Source organism: Ambystoma mexicanum, chromosome 4p (genome assembly GCF_040938575.1).
Source record: "Ambystoma mexicanum isolate Mex_15411 chromosome 4p, UKY_AmexF1_1, whole genome shotgun sequence".
Taxonomy (NCBI): domain Eukaryota; kingdom Metazoa; phylum Chordata; class Amphibia; order Caudata; family Ambystomatidae; genus Ambystoma; species Ambystoma mexicanum.
The window spans coordinates 156,931,921-156,953,304 of record NC_090927.1 but is presented as its reverse complement, the minus strand read 5'-3'; positions in this window follow the sequence as shown (position 1 = coordinate 156,953,304).

Here is a 21,384-nt window from a genome sequence, read left to right as displayed (position 1 = left end):
CAAAGCTATAAGAACTGGATGATCTCACAAGACAATTGTCCTGCAAAATGATGCAGACGCAATGATGCTTAGTCTGGCAAATAATAACTCGCAAAATTTCTGGACGCTAATAAATAACAATATGGTGACTGAAACTCAGTGGTTTCTGGACTTTACACAAGTGTACGAAAAAAGAGGAACAGCGATTACTCCTGAACTTCCAGAATTAGCATCCTGGAACCTGCAGTTTGACGCAGAGGACATTTTGCAAAGTATCTTACGCTGCAGTTCATCACAGGCTCCCGGCCCTGATGGCCTGACAAATTACATCTTAAAACAAAGCCCAAAAGAGTGGGCGTCGTTGTGTGTTACCCTTTTCTCAAATAGGCCGCAAGAAAACAACACCTGCCTCCTGGAAGAGTGTGATCGTTGTCCCAATATTCAAAAATGGTAATCGGGCAGACCCAAAAAACGCGATGCAGCTGCAGAAACAACTTTTGAATTGGATAAAAACAAGCGGACATCAAGATCCCCGCCAGACCGGTTTTGTGAAGGGAGTAGGCTGCGGCCTAAACCTGCTTACTCTTAATGTCCTGAAAAGGGAGTCTATTAGATCTGGCCAGAATATATATCTTGCGTTTATAGACTGATCGCAGGCATTTGACAGCATAAATAGAGAGCTGTTATGGACAAAATTAATTGCATGGAGATGTCCGGAAAGTCTAATTATGGCAATACAAGATCTGCACACGGACACATGCATAAGAGTAAGATTCGACCAACAGGGCTCTTTATCAGATCCTATACATACTGGCAGAGAGGTTAAACAAGGCTGCCCCTTGGCATCCATAATTTTTAACTTGTTTATCTCCGACATCGGCGAAGCCTACATAGGAGCTAAAGTCTTTCCGTCTAAAATCAACGGTAAAGAAATAAATTGGCTCCTGTATGCAGACGATCTTGTCCTCTTGGACTTTACACCAATTGGTTTGCAGCGAACGTTGTACATTCTACAACAGTATATTGAGCAAAATGGGTTAAGTATCAAACTGTCATGATCACTGGGTTTCCCTTCAGAGATTTTCTTTGGTTCCGGTGCAGCAGGGTATTTGTGGGGTAATGCTGAAATAGTCCTTGGTAGTTACTTGTAGTTCACTTATTTGATTTCAACATGGCTGCCAACGAAATTCCTCTAAATATAATTCGCAGTCTAGTTGCGATCACTCTCACCTCACTGGGTATTTAAGCCCCTCCCCGTTTTCGTTCCGCGCTTCGCGTCTGATTTTTCTTCAGAGACGCTTACCGCGGTTCGGAATTCCTGCAGCGTTCCCTCAGCATTTTTCCCTTCTTTGCCCGTATTTCCTTTCCCTCCCTTGTCCGCCCTTTGTTCTGCCCACGTCATTGTTTTTTCCTGATATTTTCCTGTTCGAGTTTTCACAGAGAGCAAGTTAGTCAAATTCCGTCGAATCCGGAGTACGGAGGGTTACACAATCTCTGCAAGTATTGTTTCCCTTATTGGAAGTTGTTAAGATTAAGTTTTCTTGCTAATCGATCACTGAATTTCAAGGTAACCTAAGTTTTGAGTAGTTTTGGAATTTGTGGTGCACCTGTGAATCTTATGCGTTCGTCATGAATAGTGCCATTATGGTTAAGTTATGACAAGTCGTTGAGTTTCTCAGTGTATTCGCTCTCCTCAGCAGGCACTCGAATTCTAGTATTTAGTTACTCGTCACTGAGTTCATTCAGCACCACATGCACATGTTTGTTTTTCTCCTCAGCAGAAACACGTATTCTAGGAATTAGTCACACGTCGCAGGCTAGAGTTCCTTCAGCACCATACGCACATGTTTTTTCATGACTAGTTTAGGTGCAGAATTATTTTCCTGCTGTGCATTAGGCACGCATTTTTCTGTGAAGAAATCTTGAAACATTATGTCGCATTTCCCCGCAGTTGTTTGTCACTAATGTTAATTGAAATCATTCATTGTCCACACAGCATTTCAGCAGAATTAATGGTGTGAGTCCTTCTGCCTGTTTTTGTGTTCTCTCAGACCCCTGTCAGTTTTTCTAGTCAGCAATTTCCAGTCATCGATGTCATTAGCCTCTCGTTTCCCGCAGTCTTCAGAACAAGCGCCCCTGCCAGTTGCAGGATGGAGAGCTCACCAAAAAAGAACATAAGGTAATATAAAGAACAGTGGGAATGAATGGTTACATTCAGTTACAGGAATAGGTTTTCTAATAGTTGTCCCTGGTTCTCTCACTAGACAAAAGGTTCAAGAAGAAGAGTAGCGACATAGAGATAGTTGAACACAACGCACCCAGAGAAGAAGGTTGTCCACATTTTAGTGGTGTCCCCGCAGAGTCTAAGGTAAGCGTTACACAACACCAATAAATCAGAAATTCTGATTTTGCAAAATCTACAAAAGAACAAAAAAATATCTGCGGCAAAAAAGTTCAATTGGAAAATTGGAACTGATTCCATTAAACTGGTAACCCAAACTATTGATTTAGGCATGTGCATTAGTTCCAGCATTAATGATGCCCCATGGATACAAAGAACAAAAGACAAATGTAGACAACTTACGATCCAAGCATGCTTATTAGACAAAAAGTTTGGCAAATTCTCAATCATACCAGTCCTGAACTTTTATAAACAAAAAGCTGTCCCCGCACTGATACATGGCGCCGAGGCTGCCTTTGGATGCAAATCAGAATTTTGGTCATCACTGCGACATGAATTCTGGTCACGGGTCCTGTGGCTACCTAAGGGCATGCCGACTGCGTGTATACGTCATGAGCTAGGGTTGATATCTATCAACGCAAGAATATCCTGGAATACGCTCAATGAATATCGTAAAATGACCATGAAGCTGGTAGCCTCCCAGTACGCAATATTGAAAGAGGCAAAGCCTGGTAATTGTGAAAATATTCTTACCATATGGGCCAAGCGTTGCGAGAACATTTTGACAGATATAAGCTCTGATATTTCCACCCTGGAAAATAATCCGAACAAAGTCAAAACCATGCTGTGGACACAAGACTGGATTGACACCAATGACACACAAACCAAACATAGAGCCATGAATGCAGTCCCTTCAGAATCAAAAAGATTTAACATGACAGAACATTATCTCGAAAAATGTCCTGGAATAATTCATAGGCTTATATTCTTAAAATTCCGGCTAAACCAACTACCGACAAGAGAAAAGTTAAACTTTTGGTCAAGAGACGAGTCTGTAATCTCAACATGTCGCCTGTGTGGAGTTTCGTGTGAAATCTTGAAGCACTTAACCTTATCGTGCCCGGATTTAATCCAAGAGAGAAATGTACACTTTGCTAATTATTTTGCGGCAAGATCCCTTTTAGACTCTGAGGACTAGTGGAGTATTCTTTTCAACGACTCAGATCGGAAATTGGCAATTGAACTGACTTTCTTTTTAGAAAAAGTAGCAGAAAAATTAAGAAACAATTTATGAAGTATATTGGCAATATGCCAATTTTTTGCTTTAATTTTCGAGCTTCTGTTTACGTTGGTTGCTTCTTATCTTCTCTAAGATTCCTTGCTAGGAATGTTTGAAAAGAATTGTGTTTTCTCTGTTCTTTTCTAATGATGGGCGAGCAACAGCTCCTAAATGCTGGATTTCAAGTGTATGAGGTTGATAATTTCTTGAAGGATTCTGGAGCTGGCGAACCAAGGCTCCCGTTGAAAAATCGAGTTGATGCAAATGGAAAATAAAACAACGACACGGCACAAATCCCACAAGAATATCAAAACCAAGTTAACGGAGAGGATGGTATGGAAGAGGAGGATTTAGAGGTGGACACTGCACTTCGTACTGAGATAAAGAGAAACAAAATAAAAATCACGGTGCAGAACACCAACGGAAAATCCAATCAGGATGGCAACTCTGAGCATGTGAGCTCAGGAAAAGATGAAGTCGAAACGTGGTCCTGGGTAGCAAAGTCTTTAAACGACAACATGAGAAGCTAATGCCAAGAGCCACAAAAAAGGTAGCTCTCGCCTCCTGGAACACAAGAGGATTTACCCATCTACTGAACAACCTGCCAAAAGAGCGAAAGGCTTGCGAGATCATTTGTCTACAAGAGACATGGTTGGCGAAGAACCCATGCATTGATGGATTTGAGATAGCACTAAACCCACCAATACAACAACAAAAAGGACAGCCGATGTCTGGTCTACTGATTTTAGTAAATCGTAAAAGTGGGTTTCGTATAACATCTTGGCTCAACCTTTCACCATATATACAAATGGCAATCCTAGAGGCAAATTCTACCAAGAAATCCGAAAACAAAGGTACACATTTTCAACGTATACTGGAACCATCAGGCTGCTGGCACGCAAAAATCCTCAACCACATTGATATTATATTGATCGACAATACAAATCCAAACATAGTATTGTGCGAGGACCTGATTATTCAATTAATTGAGCTAACAACCCAAGTAATAAAAAAGAACAAGCGGCCGCAGGGGAAGGAGAACTTTAAAAAAATTTGGCTTGGAGAAATGGATGCCAGAAATATACCTATAATGAATGGAAACACAAATGGCGATAATCCACCGACAGAAACTTGGGAAAGAGGAAGCCAAAAGTCCATTTTAGACTACTTCTTTGTAAGTGAACAAATGGCTAAAGAGATGAGCGAGCTAAATGTGATCAAGTCAACACAAAGCGATCATAAAGCACAATGAAAGTATCCCACAATGAAAGTATCCCATCAAAAGCACAATGGAGACAGGATATAAGCCTCGAACCAGGGCGCAATCGCATTCGACTAAATAATCGGGACATAACCTATTTAGCGAATTAAATCAGACCGAATATAGAATACCCTAAGAATGATGTGATAGAATATCAGCAATTCATGGAAATCTATAGAACTAAGACTTCGGGTTTGAAAAAAACAGTATACAGGAAACATGAATATGACCCTCAAATTGCACCCAAACAAAAACGGAATACCGGAAAGGGCTGAGAAATATCAATAAAAACCTTGGAGACAATCAACATGAGATGAAAAGAAAACTCAAGACCCAATATAAAAACTGGCTAAGGTGATTATGGAACAAAGAGATGCCGAAGCCATAATGGCGTCCATGTTCCAGAGAAAATTCAGAAGGTTCTGGGCTATATTAAATGACCTGGAAATTCCACAGAAGGCGGCCCTAACGAGCATGGTTTCTGAAGAACAATGGATTAATCATTATACTAATCTATTTGCAAAACATGGAGGGACCAAAGGCCCGCAACTTAACACAACCCATGAATGGAACCTAAAAATGGAGCGAGAGGATAGCTGGAGGTCCATACAAAAGCTTAGCACCCCAAGGGCTGCCGGCCCTGATGGTTTGTCTAACCTAATGTTAAAAAGCAATCCAGTTGAATGGACAGAGTTTAGTTCTACTCTGTTTAAAAAAATAATACAAGAGCGAAGAATACCTGCCTCTTGGAAACTCGCAATAATTATGCCGATTTTTAAAAAGGGTTGCAGAACTGAACCATCAAATTATCGCCCAATAGCGCTTCTGGATGTTATAGGCAAAATATTTGTAACCCTACTTCTAGCACAACTATAACAATGGATAAGAAGGAACAGTGCTTTCGACGTGAGGCAAACAGGCTTTGTCAGAGGAGTAGGGTGTGGATTGAACCTGTTCATACTCAATCTCTTGAAAATGGAAGCAATCAGAAAAGGCCACAAAGTATATCTAGCGTTTATAGATCTCGCTCACGCATTCGGCGGAGTTGACCGCGAATTGCTATGGCAAAAACTAGAAAATTATTAATGCTCACCCACTCTGATACTTGCAATGAAAGAACTTTATTCGGACACAAAAGTACAGATCAGATTAGATACGGACGGACACCTCTCTAAACCAATCAAAACAGCACGGGGTGTAAAACAAGGATGCCCTCTAGGAGTAACGCTTTTCAATTTGTACATTGCAGAGGTTGGCAATGCATTAGAAGGAGTAAAATCATTCCCACCGAAATTAAATGGAACTCATGTCAGCTGGATATTGTATGCAGATGACATTGTTCTGCTGGATATGACTCCAATTGGCTTACAAAGAAAGCTGAACGCTTTAAAGAAATACACTGAATAAAATGGGCTGGAAATAAACGTAGCCATGCACCCAAGACTCTACACACTCCCCACAACCATCTGATCGATAAGCAATACTACAGGTGTATCCATTGCTGTGACATGCCTATGGCCATGCAAGCAAGACTCTATGCCGTGGCCACAACCACCACAGCATGTCACACCCATGGCGGTGTATAAATCAATAGCACACCCATAGAAAAAAAAATGCAACTACGACATGTACTCAATTTCAATGTTCGCTAACACCACGCGTGAACAGTTTCAAGTTGCCTGCGCACAGCACGGACTGAAGTACTATCCTTATGAGACCCCTCATTGTCTGTACTTACAAACATCCCGAACAAGGCGGGCATAGGGAATACATCATTAACACCTACAGCCTAAACAAATACAGTATGTCACCCATCTCTTACTGTCTGAACCTCCCCAAGCACTCTGACACACCAAAACAGTTTCCGAAATAGCATTTTGCCGCTGTCGGCGGATCCAATATGTCGGGAGCATCCAAACAATCTGACGCAGAACACGGCTCACTGCAGCCAATCGGCAGAGACGTTGTGTGTCCGCGGTCATGACGCCAGCCCCTTAGCCAATCGGTATCTTGTCCGCAGAGCGAAGAAGGGAAGTGTGACCGCGGAGCGGACATAGCTATGACACATTTTTTGAGACATACTTTTTGGTCGTTTTAAAGAAAACTACTGCACGGATTGTCATCACATTTACAAAAGCACGCTTTCGGGACCAAGCCCCTGCCACAAATCTGGTGAAAATCCGTCCAGCGGTTTGGCCTGTAGGTGTGCGCAAAGTTTTTCCCCCATTCAGTCTATGGGAAAAAAAGACGTTTTGGGACCCCCCTATAACGTTCCCCCCCGACCAAACATCACCAAACTGGCCCATATACCTTTTTTTGCAAAGTTTGGTGAGGATTCGTCCAGGGGGAGCGGAGTTATAGGCCGCCCAAAAAGTGCTCTTCCTATGGAAACAGCAACTTAACCATAACTACTCAGCCACTACCGTGGCTGTGTAATATACATTAAACCCCCCAGTTATCACATACCGCTGCCTCCGCTCCGTTAATATTGTACATGGCGACGAGGATATACCCCGAACATCCCGAGCCCCGCCGAGCGCTCTCACTGTGACTGAAGCGTAGCTGCAGCACAGACTCACTACAGCACTGGAGGTGAGTCAGCTGTTCGCCCATTACATCCGCACCATAAACAGCGTGGCATTCGGGTCTTAAGCCACGCCAACTGCTTCCCTTTAAAACCGCATCATAAGCAAGATGGCATTCGTGTCTCCAGCAACGCAGCCCTTGACATAAGCGCAACCCTCATCCATAAGCCTTTGCGACTCCTCCCATAAAGGTAGTAATAAGATATCGGAAGTAAAAGCAGCAGCCTATCACGGCACGTTTGCAATGAGAACAAGAGCTCGTGAGATTTCATTGACACTATCTTAAGGTAAAGTAAACTTATAGACATTGTGCACCTTTACATGCCAGCTGCCATCTCAAGGTCAGGCACATTTTTCAAAGGAAACAAAAAGGCATTTTAGAAGCGTATTGTAATTGCTAAATACCTGCAAACACAGCTCAAACTCCTTTTTAATAACACCAGCAACCACAACAGTGAACACTTCGACCACCCATTCACCAAGTAGAAGATAATACCTAATATCACACGCTCATCCATTTATTCCATTAATAATTCCCTTTCCTCCCTTGGCTGGCTTCCCTTTCACTCCCAACTTAAATTTCAATTTCTCTGCCTAGTCTTTACATCCCTCCACAGTCTTGCTCGCCCTTATCTCTCCTCCCTCCTCTTGTTCTACACTCCCTCCCGCTCCCTTCGCTCTGCCGACCACTTCCTTCCCACTGTTCCTCCTTCCCCTTGTGCCACATCCCGTTTCCGCTCCTTCCATCTCCTAGCCCCCTGCACTGGAACTCCTTACCTCTCTCACTCCGCTCTATTTCTACCCTTTCCTCATTCCGAACTTCCCTCAAATCTCTCCTTCTCCATTCCCCGCCATGAAACCCCTCCCACCCCTTCCTGCTCCCCTCCCACCTTGCCTTACCTCCTTGTTCATCTCCCTCCCCCGTCCCCCCATTCTCACCCTTCACCCCAGTCATTTCCCTCCTCCTCCTCTTCCCCTCCCCTCCCTCTCCCTCTCAGTTTTACTGCACTACTCTCCTTCTCCCCTCCAGTTGTAAATTGCTTCCACTGTTACTGTTATAATGTTAATTGTTATATGTATCCTGTTGTTAAAATGTGCAGCGCTTTGGTGTAAACTGCTATATAAACTAAATAAATACAAATACAAATAAGGAGACATCGTCTCAGCACAGACATTGTGAGCAGATTTGACATCTCATCATGGCATTCAGCAACGTTCCATCACCTGCCTTCTTTTCTACCCGTAGTAGGGGAACCGGCCATACCATGGAATGGATGGATAAAATCTTTCAAGCACTATACCAGTGTGGTCTGTGGCCCAAACTGCAGCGTTGAGAGGAGAAAATGTCTAGGCTCAGCTGGTCAAGAAAAGTTCGAAGACCTACCTGATCTCCCGGAGTATGAAGATGATGGCCTTAATGAATATGAGAGAACAGTTAAAAAGATTGGTAAACATTATGAGACAAGACTCAGCGGGCGGCAGCCTCGTCCCTCAGGCAGGGCAGCAATTGGTAGGCCAATTTGCAACGTTTGGTGCTTTTACTTCCCGGGTGGCGCCGGTGCCTTTGGCGCCAGCCAGGCCCATGGGCGCACATGCCCTCGTCCAGGCCATGCACGCGCACCCAGAAGTGCACTGCAGCACTGCTACTCGTCTCTGACACGGATTGGGGGCTGCTGCCGTTGGCGACGGCGTTGCAGTTGAAAAACGAGTCCCCAACGTGCGGTGCAACCGTGCGCACAGGTAAGTGTTTGGGGTTGGGGTTCAAAGACTTACCTGATCTCCCGGAGTATGAAGATGATGGCCTTAATGAATATGAGAGAACAGTTAAAAAGATTGGTCAACATTATGAGACAAGACTCAGTTCAATATTAGTACGCTATAAATTGGGGAAAAGAACGCAAGAAGAAGGGGAGAGTGTGGAGCAATATATTACAAGTTTAAGGAAATTAGACAGAACGTGCAATTTCAACTAACAACTAGACAAACGATTAAGGGATCAATTTATGCTGGAGTGCAACAGCACCAAAGTCAGGGAATAATTGTGGTCAGAAGATAATCCTTCGTTGGACACACTTTTGAGAGTTGCAAAAAAAGTAGATCACACAGAAAATGGTGTCAAAAATATTGGAAAACAGGATGAAAGATATGAATATAAAGACAGAAGTCACATCAGAACCAATAAATACACCCAGAATGAATGATACACTTTCTGCAATCAATGTTAATGATATCAGAAAATAAAAGACAGACAAAATACAAAGATCTATGTGGAAAGATGACAGGAGGGGCAGATCATCATTTCATACACTGAGAAGAAGTAGTCCCAGGAGGAACAGCCCTGGCAGATGTTTCAGGTGTGATAGTGCAAGTCACTGGGCTGACAATCCGATTGTCCCGCTTTGAAAATTATCTACCGTATATGCAAAGGAAAGGGTCATCTTTCAAGATGTGGCAAAACAAAAAAGAGGTCCACTAATTAGATCGGGAGTGACAAAATGATGTAGAAAGAGAATAATGTATATCCATGGAAGTGGACGAAGATGAAGAGGAGATAGACTGCCCCAAAGCCTCAATATTTATAGATGACACACAGGTATCCAAGATGATTGATTCAGGCGCCAAATATACGCTGCTACCAGAAAGTGAACAGAGAAAATTGAAACATGAATTTCTTAATGAAGTTGATATCAACCCCAAAGCTTCTGGGGGAGCAATGTGACAAAAAGGTGCAGTACCCCGTTGTTAAGCTGGGCACATCAGCTGCAACTCAAGGTAAAATTAGACCCCAATGCAGAGGAATCAGTACTCTCTGTAGGAAGTACCAAACATGGAAGATAAAATTGTGAAAGACATTTTTCGTGATGAAATAGGCTGTCTACGTGGCTTTGTAAACAAGATTAAAATGAAAAAGGACCACCAGCCTGTGGCACAGAAACTGCGCAGTATCCCTCTGTCGATGAGCGATGAAGTAAAGTTAGAATTAAAGAATTTGGAAAATCAAGGCATTATAGAAAGCGTGGATGCAGCGGAATGGCTTTTGCCTCTTGTGGTCCTGAGGAAGAAAATTGGGAAACTCAGAATCTGTTTTAACATGAGGGAGCTTAATAAATGTATAATTCCAGAAAGACATCCACTTCCCAACATACAGGAAATGATATCCACCATTGGTCCAGTGAAACTCTTCTCGACTCTAGACCTTGCAGCTGCGTATCATCAGGTTAAGTTACATGAAGAATCAAAATGTTTGACAGCCTTCATAATACCAGAAGGATTATTTCAGTACAGAAAAATGCCATTTGGTTTAGTCTCCGCTGCTACAGTATTTCAGAAAGTCATGCATGAACTGTTCAATGGAGACAAAGGAATCCTGTGTTTTCAAGACGACATATTGGTTTATGCGGATAGTTTAGATCTTCACAATGAAGGACTAAACTATGTTTTCAAGAAACTGCATTTGGCAGGCATGACTCTAAGTAAAGAAAGCAGGATCAATAGACATATTTTGGGTCACATCATTTCGACTGAAGGTATACGCCCCAAAAAACAACTTGCGGATGCAATTGAAAATATGCCCAGACCAGTCCCTCGTGAGGAAGTTCGAACATTCCTACGAATGGCAGAGTAATACTCGAAATTCATCTGTGATTTTGCCAATCAGACAGCATCTTTGCGGGAGCTCACCAAAGGAAAGAGCGTTTTCGTGTGGAGCAAAGCATGTGAAGAAGAGTTTCAATCAATCAAACAAGCGTTGGTGAGTGCTCCTGCACTAAAAAACTTTAGGAGCAACAGGAAGACTATAATAACGACAGATGCCAGCAATGTAGGTCTGGATGCAGTAGTTACTCAAGAGAACGATGGTAAAGAATTTCTCATGGCGTTTGCTTCTATGCTATCGAAAGGCTCAGAGAAATCTTATGCCACCATCGAAAAGGACGCTTTGGCTATTAAATGGGTTGCAGACAAGTCCAAGAATTGTATCCGGGGCATGAATTTCAAATTTCGCACTGATCATAAACCTTTGGTCGAGATAATAATGCCAAACGGTTTGGACAGAGTATCAAGTCGCATCAGAAGATGGGTGGCCCAACTGCAAGAATATAATTGCCGGGTAAAATATCTACCTGTTGTGAAAAATTGTGCGGCTGACTCACAAATGTGTCAGAACTGAATGAAGAAGAAAAGGATTCAAAGATGGTTTTTGCCATAGCTTCAGTACCCGTACCACAGAGAGAATGGGAGGAAGCCACGAAACAGGATATTGGCCTGAGCAGATGACAAGAATTAGTAGAAGACAATCCTTGAAGGAAGAGTCGTTTTGAAGATTTGGATCATTTACTGTATTGGAATGTGATAGATGATCTGAGTGCAGGGCCGGTCTTTGCATCAGGCAGCTCATGCGGCTGCCTGATGTCGGTCAGCCTCTAGGGGGCGCTCGTGCAAAGCCACTGCAAAGCCACTGGGCCAGGTCGCACGCACCAGCCAAAGCCAGCCAACCTAGGAATACGAACGTAAGTTAACAACACATTAAAATGATGCATCATTAGGCAGCCTAAAACTGCCTAATGATGCATCATTGTAATGTGTTGTTAACTTACGTTCGTATCCACACTGCAGCGGGCGGCAGCCTCGTCCCTCAGGCAGGGCAGCAATTGGTAGGCCGATTTGCAACATTTGTTGCTTTTACTTCCTGGGTGGCGCCGGTGCCATTGGCGCCAGCCAGGCCCATGGGCGCACATGCCCTCGTCCAGGCCATGCACGCGCACACAGAAGTGCCCTGCAGCACTGCTACTCGTCTCTGATACGGATTGGGGCTGCTGCCGTTGGCGAGCACAATGCCGGACACCGAGGAGGTACCTGGCCATGATAGTCATGATTGATGACTTCAGTAACAAAAGGTAATTGATCACCGGATCAAGTATGAATGATGTGCTGAGAAGGGGCGACGGAGCCCGCAGACCTCCCCCCCCGGTCTTGTAATTTCTCAGACATCTCTCTGTCTCCTCTGTGCATTCTAATCGCCCAGTGCTGCAAATGGCTCTGCGCTGCTCCGGCTTTGAAACGAGATGTAAATAACTTCTGTACAGATAGAATTACTAGCATGTACGTGTGCGCATGTTCTTGTGCTCTGCTTTCTGCATTTGTGCAGCAAAAGCTGGAGGTAGAGTATTCCCGGAGACAAGTTACCCCGTATCTAGTATGCATTTGATCTTTAAGTGACAATTCTCAAAAGTTATTGGTCAGAAAGAGTTTTGGACTCTGGCTTTGATTCTGTGGGGCTCGTTTTGTTTTGCGTCTTAAAATGCCTGAAACCTATTTTACAGGTGGAAACTAGTGTTTCTCCTCTAAATGACGTTCTCTAAAATTTGTATGCCATTTTCTGCAAGGAGTTTGGTGACAGAATGTGTAAAGTTCATTCTTCTCTTACTCCCTCCAGAAAACACCAGGCGGGATCCATTGGGCTTTGTTGTAATGCCAGCTGCCATACACATACATAATGGCCGACATGGCTGCTTATTTTCAGTTATGGTGTCCTTCCTTTCCACCCCAACTCAAAACAACTTCCAATGCGCATTCCATTTAAAACGGTGTGTGTGTGCCACAACCTGCTGCCCTGCTGCTTTAGTACAACAGAATAACATCTATATCTTTTCCTTTTTCTCGTGGGGTCCCCAAGGCTCTCTCTGGGCCCCCTACTCTTCGTTATAAACTATTCCTCTTGCTTCTATCATCTCTTCGTTTGGTCTTTCCTATCATCACCTCACCCATGATACACAGCTTCTTTCCTTTTTGTCATTCTCTGACGCTATTCACTCCACTTTTTCTAATTGTATGCTCTTCATCCAATCTTGCATGTCATCTTCACCTTAATCCATCCAAAACGGAAATTCTTTTCTTTCCTGTTTCTCGTTTTCCTCCTTTATCTATTTATTTCCCCCATCTTCTCTCTCTCTCTTTCTGTCTCGGCCCTGTAAGGGGTCAGAAATGTGGGGCGAACAACTTGGTAAAGGTCTGAATTCAGCAACTTGATTTGGTTTTATTTGATAATTCTGCTTTTTAAAGGCTGTACATCAAAAAGGCTGATCTATTTTGGCTGTTTTGTGTGCAGCCTTTAAAAGTGCAAATAGCACATTACTGGGGGGGGTTCCACCCCCTCAAATCCCTGCACTCGTGTGCGTCGTAGGGGCTAACAGTTTGATTTGGAAAGACCGTTCGGAGCATCCTCTGATCGGTCTTCCTAAATCAATTTGTTTTGTAGTTTTTCTAAAAATGGAAATGTCACTCCATACGCTTGATTTAGTTGTCTTCTATGCTCTGAAATCCAGTTAAAATCAAGCAAGGACCAAGCCAACAGTTTTGGCTACAGCTATTACATAAGCATTTGCCAGGTAAACGCTCCATTTCCCTGCAGCTAGAATATTATGGTGTACCATTGCATCAGTGCCCAGCAAATGCCTATCCCATGCTTCCTTACTTCTAGGATCCTTTGGTGACTGACTTTGTCTATGCATTGCATCTGATTTTCTGTCCGTGTTCTGTCCTCTGTTTGCCCTCTATCCTTCCATGTCCCACCTAGTTTCGCCTCTGCCTGCTTCCCAGTACTATGTCCCCTCCTACCCCTTCTCTTCTCCCCCCCCCTTCCTCACTGCACCCTCTATGGTGCTCTCTGTTTCACCTATCTTCTCTAACTGCTTTTCTAATGACTATCCTATCCCTCTCACTAAGTCTGGCAGGAAGAAGCTCAAGAGAGATATCCTGGTCTCCAACCCAGGCCTCCCTATCGCTGGTACCTTTACCAGTGCTTCCTCCAGACAGACCCTTACTGATAATCGCTTTGACATTCCCTCTCCAGGCCTATGGACCCCCCATATGGTCTCTGTTCTCTCTTCTTTTTCTTCTTCACCCATTAATGGTGGCACCCAGTGGGAGGCCCTCCTGGCCCCCTTCCACTCCTCCAAAATCATCATCAATGTTTAGCTAAATGGCAACATCTTGGTCCAAGGCCCTCAAGCCAACCGCCTCCCATTTGATAGATGCAGCCTGCGCCTTATCAACTTCCTTTCTTCTCCTGCTGTTCCTTCTTTCCCCTCTCTGGCATCTCTGCCACTGTCATGATCACTGCTTCCAAGGAGCCAGGACCAGCCCAACGTCCTTGGAAGCAGGCCCCTAACCCTAATCCTAGGCACCAGCCGGTCCCCACTGGGACCTTTTGGACCTTGTCCTGGCGCCGGTGGCACCAGGCTCATCAAAACCATTGGTCCCGGCACTGGAAGCGCCGGGCTCATAATAGGTGTAAGGATGCTTGGGTGGACTTACCTGCAGCAGACCATGCTGCTTACTTACCAGTCACTTAGAAGCTATCTAAGAACAGGGACTACTTTCTTACCTGGGTGGGGCAGCTCCACTCCCTGGATACAGCACTGGAACTCTTCTGGAAACTGGAACTCTTTTCTTACCTAGGCGGGGCCGTGGAAGAAGACGCCTCATCACCCCAAGGCTATTTAAACCACACCCGATAGATGAAGCGTGCTTCGCGTTATTCTGCATCTGCAGCAGAACGCTCACCGAGTCTGCTCCGGCTTTTCTTCTTCTGATCCTGGACCTGCAAGAATCTACTTACCATTTCAGTATCCAGACATCATCAGCACCTGCAAAGAACAGAAACAACAGGTTAGCAAGGCGAACTTTACACGCAGCACTTACTCACCCGATCCATCGGCTGCGGCCACTTCGTCACGCCGCATCTCCACCTGCAAAGGCAAAAGTATTGCCATACTTACCGGCACGCTGTGGATTCTGGATTTCTTCGTTCTGCATCGCCGCCTGTAAAGACAAAGCATCGTTAACTACTTACTGGCATTCCGCGGACTCCGGCGCTGCAAACCAACATCTGAAAGGCAAAAGAAAAGACATTAAGCAGGTATTTACTTACGTCCATCCGCTCGTCGCAATAAAACGCCTGCAAATACTCCGGCGTCTCTTTAACACGAATTAAGCTGCAAGGAAAGAGACAATTAGAGCGCTTGCCATACTTAAAAACTTCCAGGCGCTTTACTTCATCTTCCATCTCAAGAGCCCTGCAATACATAAGGGAAAAGCATTATATAGAGTCTGCATATAAACGTGCCACGCATTTAAAGAATATACAGACAAAAGGTGTCCAGAAACTCACCGCTCGTGCAGACAACGACGGTAACCATCCTCTGAATTCAAGAGGCCTATGTTTCACCAGTGAAGGAACTGGCAACGGCACCCTGCACCAGACGCAAATGGAGAGCCCAGCATTCACCTATATAAGGTGAGCACGTTGACCTGGGGGCTCTACGAAAAAGCTGGGAAGAGAGAGGGAGAGAGGGACATTCAACTACCCAGACCATTAACCCCCATATTCTTTCACCTGCAGAAACCTCACTCTTCGAGTCCGACACACAGTGCGAAGAGGTTCGACCCCAGAAGCCAATCGAGTCCTGCACATCACTTTTCGAGTCACAGACAGCTTCCTGCCAAGACCCGCGCCTCCGTGGGAATCAGGTGAGCGTTACAGAACGCGAAGCCCACCACAAAACTCCTACCCAGGCGCAATGGAAACCTCAGACACTGATCGACTACCCCAGTTGCTCGGGGAATTAAGAGCAGAAGTACATGCAGCTCGTCAGGAAACAAACTCTCTAAGAAGAGAACTGATAATTTCCAAGGAGCGAACAGAGGACCTTGCTAGGCAGTTGTTACAAACGCAGGCAGGACAGACACCTTTGCCCGTTCCAGGAGGGAGTTATCCTTCTGCATCAGCTTCAAATCCAGTGCAAATCAATCTGCCCGGTAATGTGCCCTTGGCTCCGCCCGAACGCTTTTCTGGTGATCCAAAGAAATTCGCAGTGTTCATCAACCAGTGCCGCCTACACTTCTTATGTCGACCAGCTGCATTCCCAACAGACCAGACCAAGGTGGCTTTCGTGCTTTCTTATCTCAGTGGCAGCGCTGCAGATTGGTCAATCCCGTTAGTCACCCAGGATGATCCGGTTTTATATGATTTTCAGGCCTTCCAGTCCAGCATGGAGAAACTGTTCGCAAGACATGCACAAGGGCAGGCCTTGGACAATGAACTTCTCTCATTACGACAGGGTAATCAAGACCTCTTGACTTATATAGCCTCCTTCAATAGACTCATAGTGGAAACACAATGGCCCGAGGACAAGAGAATAACGCTTTTCTACAGAGGCCTGCGTGGAGAGCTCAAGGATGTGTTAGCGCAAGTTGTGAATCCTCCACAAGAATGTTCTGATTATATTGACTTAGTTGTCCAATTAGACCACAGACTACAGAACAGGAAGGCAGATCGTTCCAGATTTGATACCCGAGTGTTTTCTAAACCACAGACCTTGAATAAGGGAGCTGACACCGTGGAGCCCATGCAAATAGGGGGCATGAAAGGACCTTTAACCCAGAAAGAGCGGGAAAGAAGAAGGCAGCTGCAATTATGCCTCTATTGCGGAAACTCAGGACACTTTCTTCGGGACTGTCCAGTGAAACCAGCTAAGAAGACTGTAGGAGCCGCGGATACCTGTACCACAAAGTCAGAGCAGGGAAACGACCTCGCCCGACAAGAGTAGAGGTCCTCTTGCCGAGCGTTAAGATCTGTCCCGTGACCTCGCATTTCGTGATACCCATGGTCCTCATTAGTCCTGAACGTCCGGATCGTTTGCATGCAATTGAAGCTTACATTGACAGCGGAGCAATCGGTAACTATGTGGACCGTGAAATGGTATCAAGGATGAATCTACCCCTTGTCCCTAAGGCAGTAAAAGACGTCATCACTACTGTGGATGGCACGGAGATAGCCTCCGGACCAGTAGCGCATGCCACCCAAGAAGTGACGCTAGTGAGTCAAGATGGACACCGGGAGAGAATCGTGTTCGATGTAATCAAAGCCCCTCAGTTCCAGATCATTCTGGGAATCCCTTGGTTAGAGAAGCACAATCCTCAGATCGATTGGCGAGCAAAGACGGTTCAGTTTCCAGAGTGTTTTACCACTTGTTATCCTCGGTCTGATGTTTCACTGGTGGCAATCTCTTCTGAGGAGGTTCCCAAATTACCTCCCGAATACCAGGAATTCCAAGACGTCTTCCGGAAGGATCAATCTAACACCCTGCCTCCTCATAGGTCTTACGACTGTCAAATAGATCTGATACCTGGAACAACTCCTCCTTGCAGCAGGATTTATGCCCTCACCGAGCCAGAGAACCTTCACCTCAGACAGTACCTGGACCAATACCTAGCTAACGGGTTTATCCGTCCTTCAAAATCTCCAGCTTCATCGGCTTTGTTCTTCGTTCCGAAAAAGGAAGGAGACCTTAGGACTTGCATAGATTACCGCGCCCTGAATCAGATCACCGTTAAAAACAGATACCCGTTACCTTTGATCCCTGAACTCCTGGACCAAGTCAAAGATGCATGTATATACACAAAGCTGGATCTCAGAGGAGCCTACCACTTGGTACGGATAAAAGAGGGCGATGAATGGAAAACGGCCTTCCGCACCAAGTACGGGCTATTCGAATATCAAGTGATGCCCTTTGGACTGTGTAATGCTCCTGCTGCTTTCCAATATTTTATGAACGATGTCCTTAGAGAACTCATAGACGTGTGTGTTGTTGTCTACATTGACGACATCCTCGTCTATTTATCATCTGAAGAAGAACATCAAAGACACGTTAAAAAGGTTCTCGAGAGATTGCGTCAACATAATCTTTTTGCTAAGCTTGAGAAATGCGTTTTCAACGTAGCGGAAGTCGAGTTCCTGGGATTCATATTGTCGCCTAACGGAGTCCATATGGATTCAAAGAAAGTTGATGCAATTATCAAGTGGCCATCACCAACCTCTGTAAAAGGAGTTCAAAGCATGTTAGGATTCGCTAACTTTTACCGCAGATTCATTCCTGAATTTTCTCGGATAGTCCAGCCCATCACCGCTCTGTTGAAAAAGAACAAACGTTTTGAGTGGTCTTCTGAAGGAGAACAAGCTTTTCAAGACTTAAAAGCTAAATTCATTTCTGCACCTGTTTTAAAACATCCTCGCCCAGAACTTCCTTACATCATGGAAACGGATGCTTCTAGTCTTGCTATGGGGGCAGTGTTATCACAAAGAGATCCGGTCACACACCAACTACATCCTGTTGCCTTTTGGTCCCGCAAGTTTTCGCCTCCCGAGATCAACTATTTAATTACAGACAAGGAACATTTGGCCATCAGATCGGCCTTTAAAGCCTGGCGGCATTATCTTCTAGGAGCCAGACACACAGTCACCGTAATGACTGACCACCGCAATTTACAATATCTAAAGACAGCCAAAGCTCAATCTTCCAGACAGCTTCGCTGGGCTCTGTTTCTAGCCGAATTTGACTTTATAATTACTTATCGACCAGGCAGTAAGAACGGAAAAGCAGATGCCCTCTCCCGGATGGGGGTAGATGAACATTTGACCAATCCAGAACCAATACCCAGAATTCCAGAACAAAGAATTTTGGGTTTGGTCAGCGCTCAATCTTTTGAAGACATCAAGACCATGGTTAAATCACTCCTAACTCAGGGCGATTTACAAGATTGGCAATTAAAGGGGAAAGAATTTTCAGTGGATCAAGACCTACCATATTTCCGAGGACGATTGCATTTACCCTGTGAGAAAATACAAAAACAAGTAATCTCCTGTTATCACGACTCTCTAATGGAGGGTCACCCTGGCATTACCAAAACAATGGAAAAGATTAAAAGACATTTCTGGTGGCCGTCATGGAAAAAGGATATTAGAGACTTTGTAATCTCCTGCGGTGTGTGTGCCCAGAATAAAAGTCAGAAGGAAAAACCAGCCGGCCTACTACAGCCACTAGACATCCCTCCCTGTCCATGGCATACCCTGTCCATGGATTTCATCACGGACTTACCTCCATGTTCGGGTATGTTCCATGTATACTACCATTTTAGTAGTCGTGGATCTATTCTCCAAGATGGCTCACTTCATTCCCCTAAAGGGTCTACCATCAGCCTCAGTATTGGCCCGAGAATTCTTAGAAAACATTGTGCGGCTACATGGTTTTCCCTCGATTTTAGTCTCCGATAGGGGAAGTCAATTCATCTCTCACTTCTGGCGCAGTTGCTGTCGTCTAGCCCAAATTGATGTAAGACTTTCAACTAGTCACCATACCCAAACTGACGGACAAACCGAAAGGACAAATCTAACTCTAGAGCAATATCTACGTTGCATGCTCCAACAAACTGAAAACCCCTGGAAGGATATTCTTTGGATCGCTGAATACGCTTACAATAATTCGCTTCATTCTGGAACAGGGAAGACTCCCTTCTTCTTACTATACGGACACCATCCTAGAACCTCTAACCTGGATCCTCCCCAAGAATTCGAAGCACCTGCTGTGGATCTCTTGCACTCGGAGATCACCCGTGCTTTTAAGGAAGCCTCGGCCCATCTGCAAAGAGCTAAAGCTCAATTCAAAAGAGGAGCAGATCGACACCGTAAAGAGGCTCCTCATTACGCTGTAGGAGATCAAGTCTGGCTATCCACGAAGCACCTGCCTCTAAAGGGACCCCGCACCTTCATCCCGAGATACCTTGGACCCTATCTCATATCTGCCATAATTAATCCGGTGGCTGTCAAATTGGAGTTACCTACGCATATGAAAATACACCCAGTATTCCATGTTTCCTTATTAAAACCTGTGCAACCAGAAACCCGATTGACTAAACTCCCAGAACCAGTTTTAGTAGATGGAGAACTTGAATTCGAAGTAAGGAACATCCTAGACTCCAAAATCTCCAAATCTAAGTTATATTATCTGGTTGATTGGAAAGGTTACGGCCCCCAGGAAAGGTCTTGGGAACCTTCAGAATACGTCCACGCACCTCGTCTGGTCAAAAAATTCCATCTGAATCACCCGGACAAGCCGAAACCCCCGGAGAAGACACGCTTAGGAGGGGCCTTGAAGGGGGGTACTGTCATGATCACTGCTTCCAAGGAGCCAGGACCAGCCCAACGTCCTTGAAAGCAGGCCCCTAACCCTAATCCTAGGCACCAGCCGGTCCCCACTGGGACCTTTTGGACCTTGTCCTGGCGCCGGTGGCACCAGGCTCATCAAAACCATTGGTCCCGGCACTGGAAGCGCCGGGCTCATAATAGGTGTAAGGATGCTTGGGTGGACTTACCTGCAGCAGACCATGCTGCTTACTTACCAGTCACTTAGAAGCTATCTAAGAACAGGGACTACTTTCTTACCTGGGTGGGGCAGCTCCACTCCCTGGATACAGCACTGGAACTCTTCTGGAAACTGGAACTCTTTTCTTACCTAGGCGGGGCCGTGGAAGAAGACGCCTCATCACCCCAAGGCTATTTAAACCACACCCGATAGATGAAGCGTGCTTCGCGTTATTCTGCATCTGCAGCAGAACGCTCACCGAGTCTGCTCCGGCTTTTCTTGTTCTGATCCTGGACCTGCAAGAATCTACTTACCATTTCAGTATCCAGACATCATCAGCACCTGCAAAGAACAGAAACAACAGGTTAGCAAGGCGAACTTTACACGCAGCACTTACTCACCTGATCCATCGGCTGCGGCCGCTTCGTCACGCCGCATCTCCACCTGCAAAGGCAAAAGTATTGCCATACTTACCGGCACGCTGTGGATTCCGGATTTCTTCGTTCTGCATCGCCGCCTGTAAAGACAAAGCATCGTTAACTACTTACTGGCATTCCGTGGACTCCGGCGCTGCAAACCAACATCTGAAAGGCAAAAGAAAAGACATTAAGCAGGTATTTACTTACGTCCATCCGCTCGTCGCAATAAAACGCCTGCAAATACTCCGGCGTCTCTTTAACACGAATTAAGCTGCAAGGAAAGAGACAATTAGAGCGCTTGCCATACTTAAAAACTTCCAGGCGCTTTACTTCATCTTCCATCTCAAGAGCCCTGCAATACATAAGGGAAAAGCATTATACAGAGTCTGCATATAAACGTGCCACGCATTTAAAGACTATACAGACAAAAGGTGTCCAGAAACTCACCGCTCGTGCAGACAACGACGGTAACCATCCTCT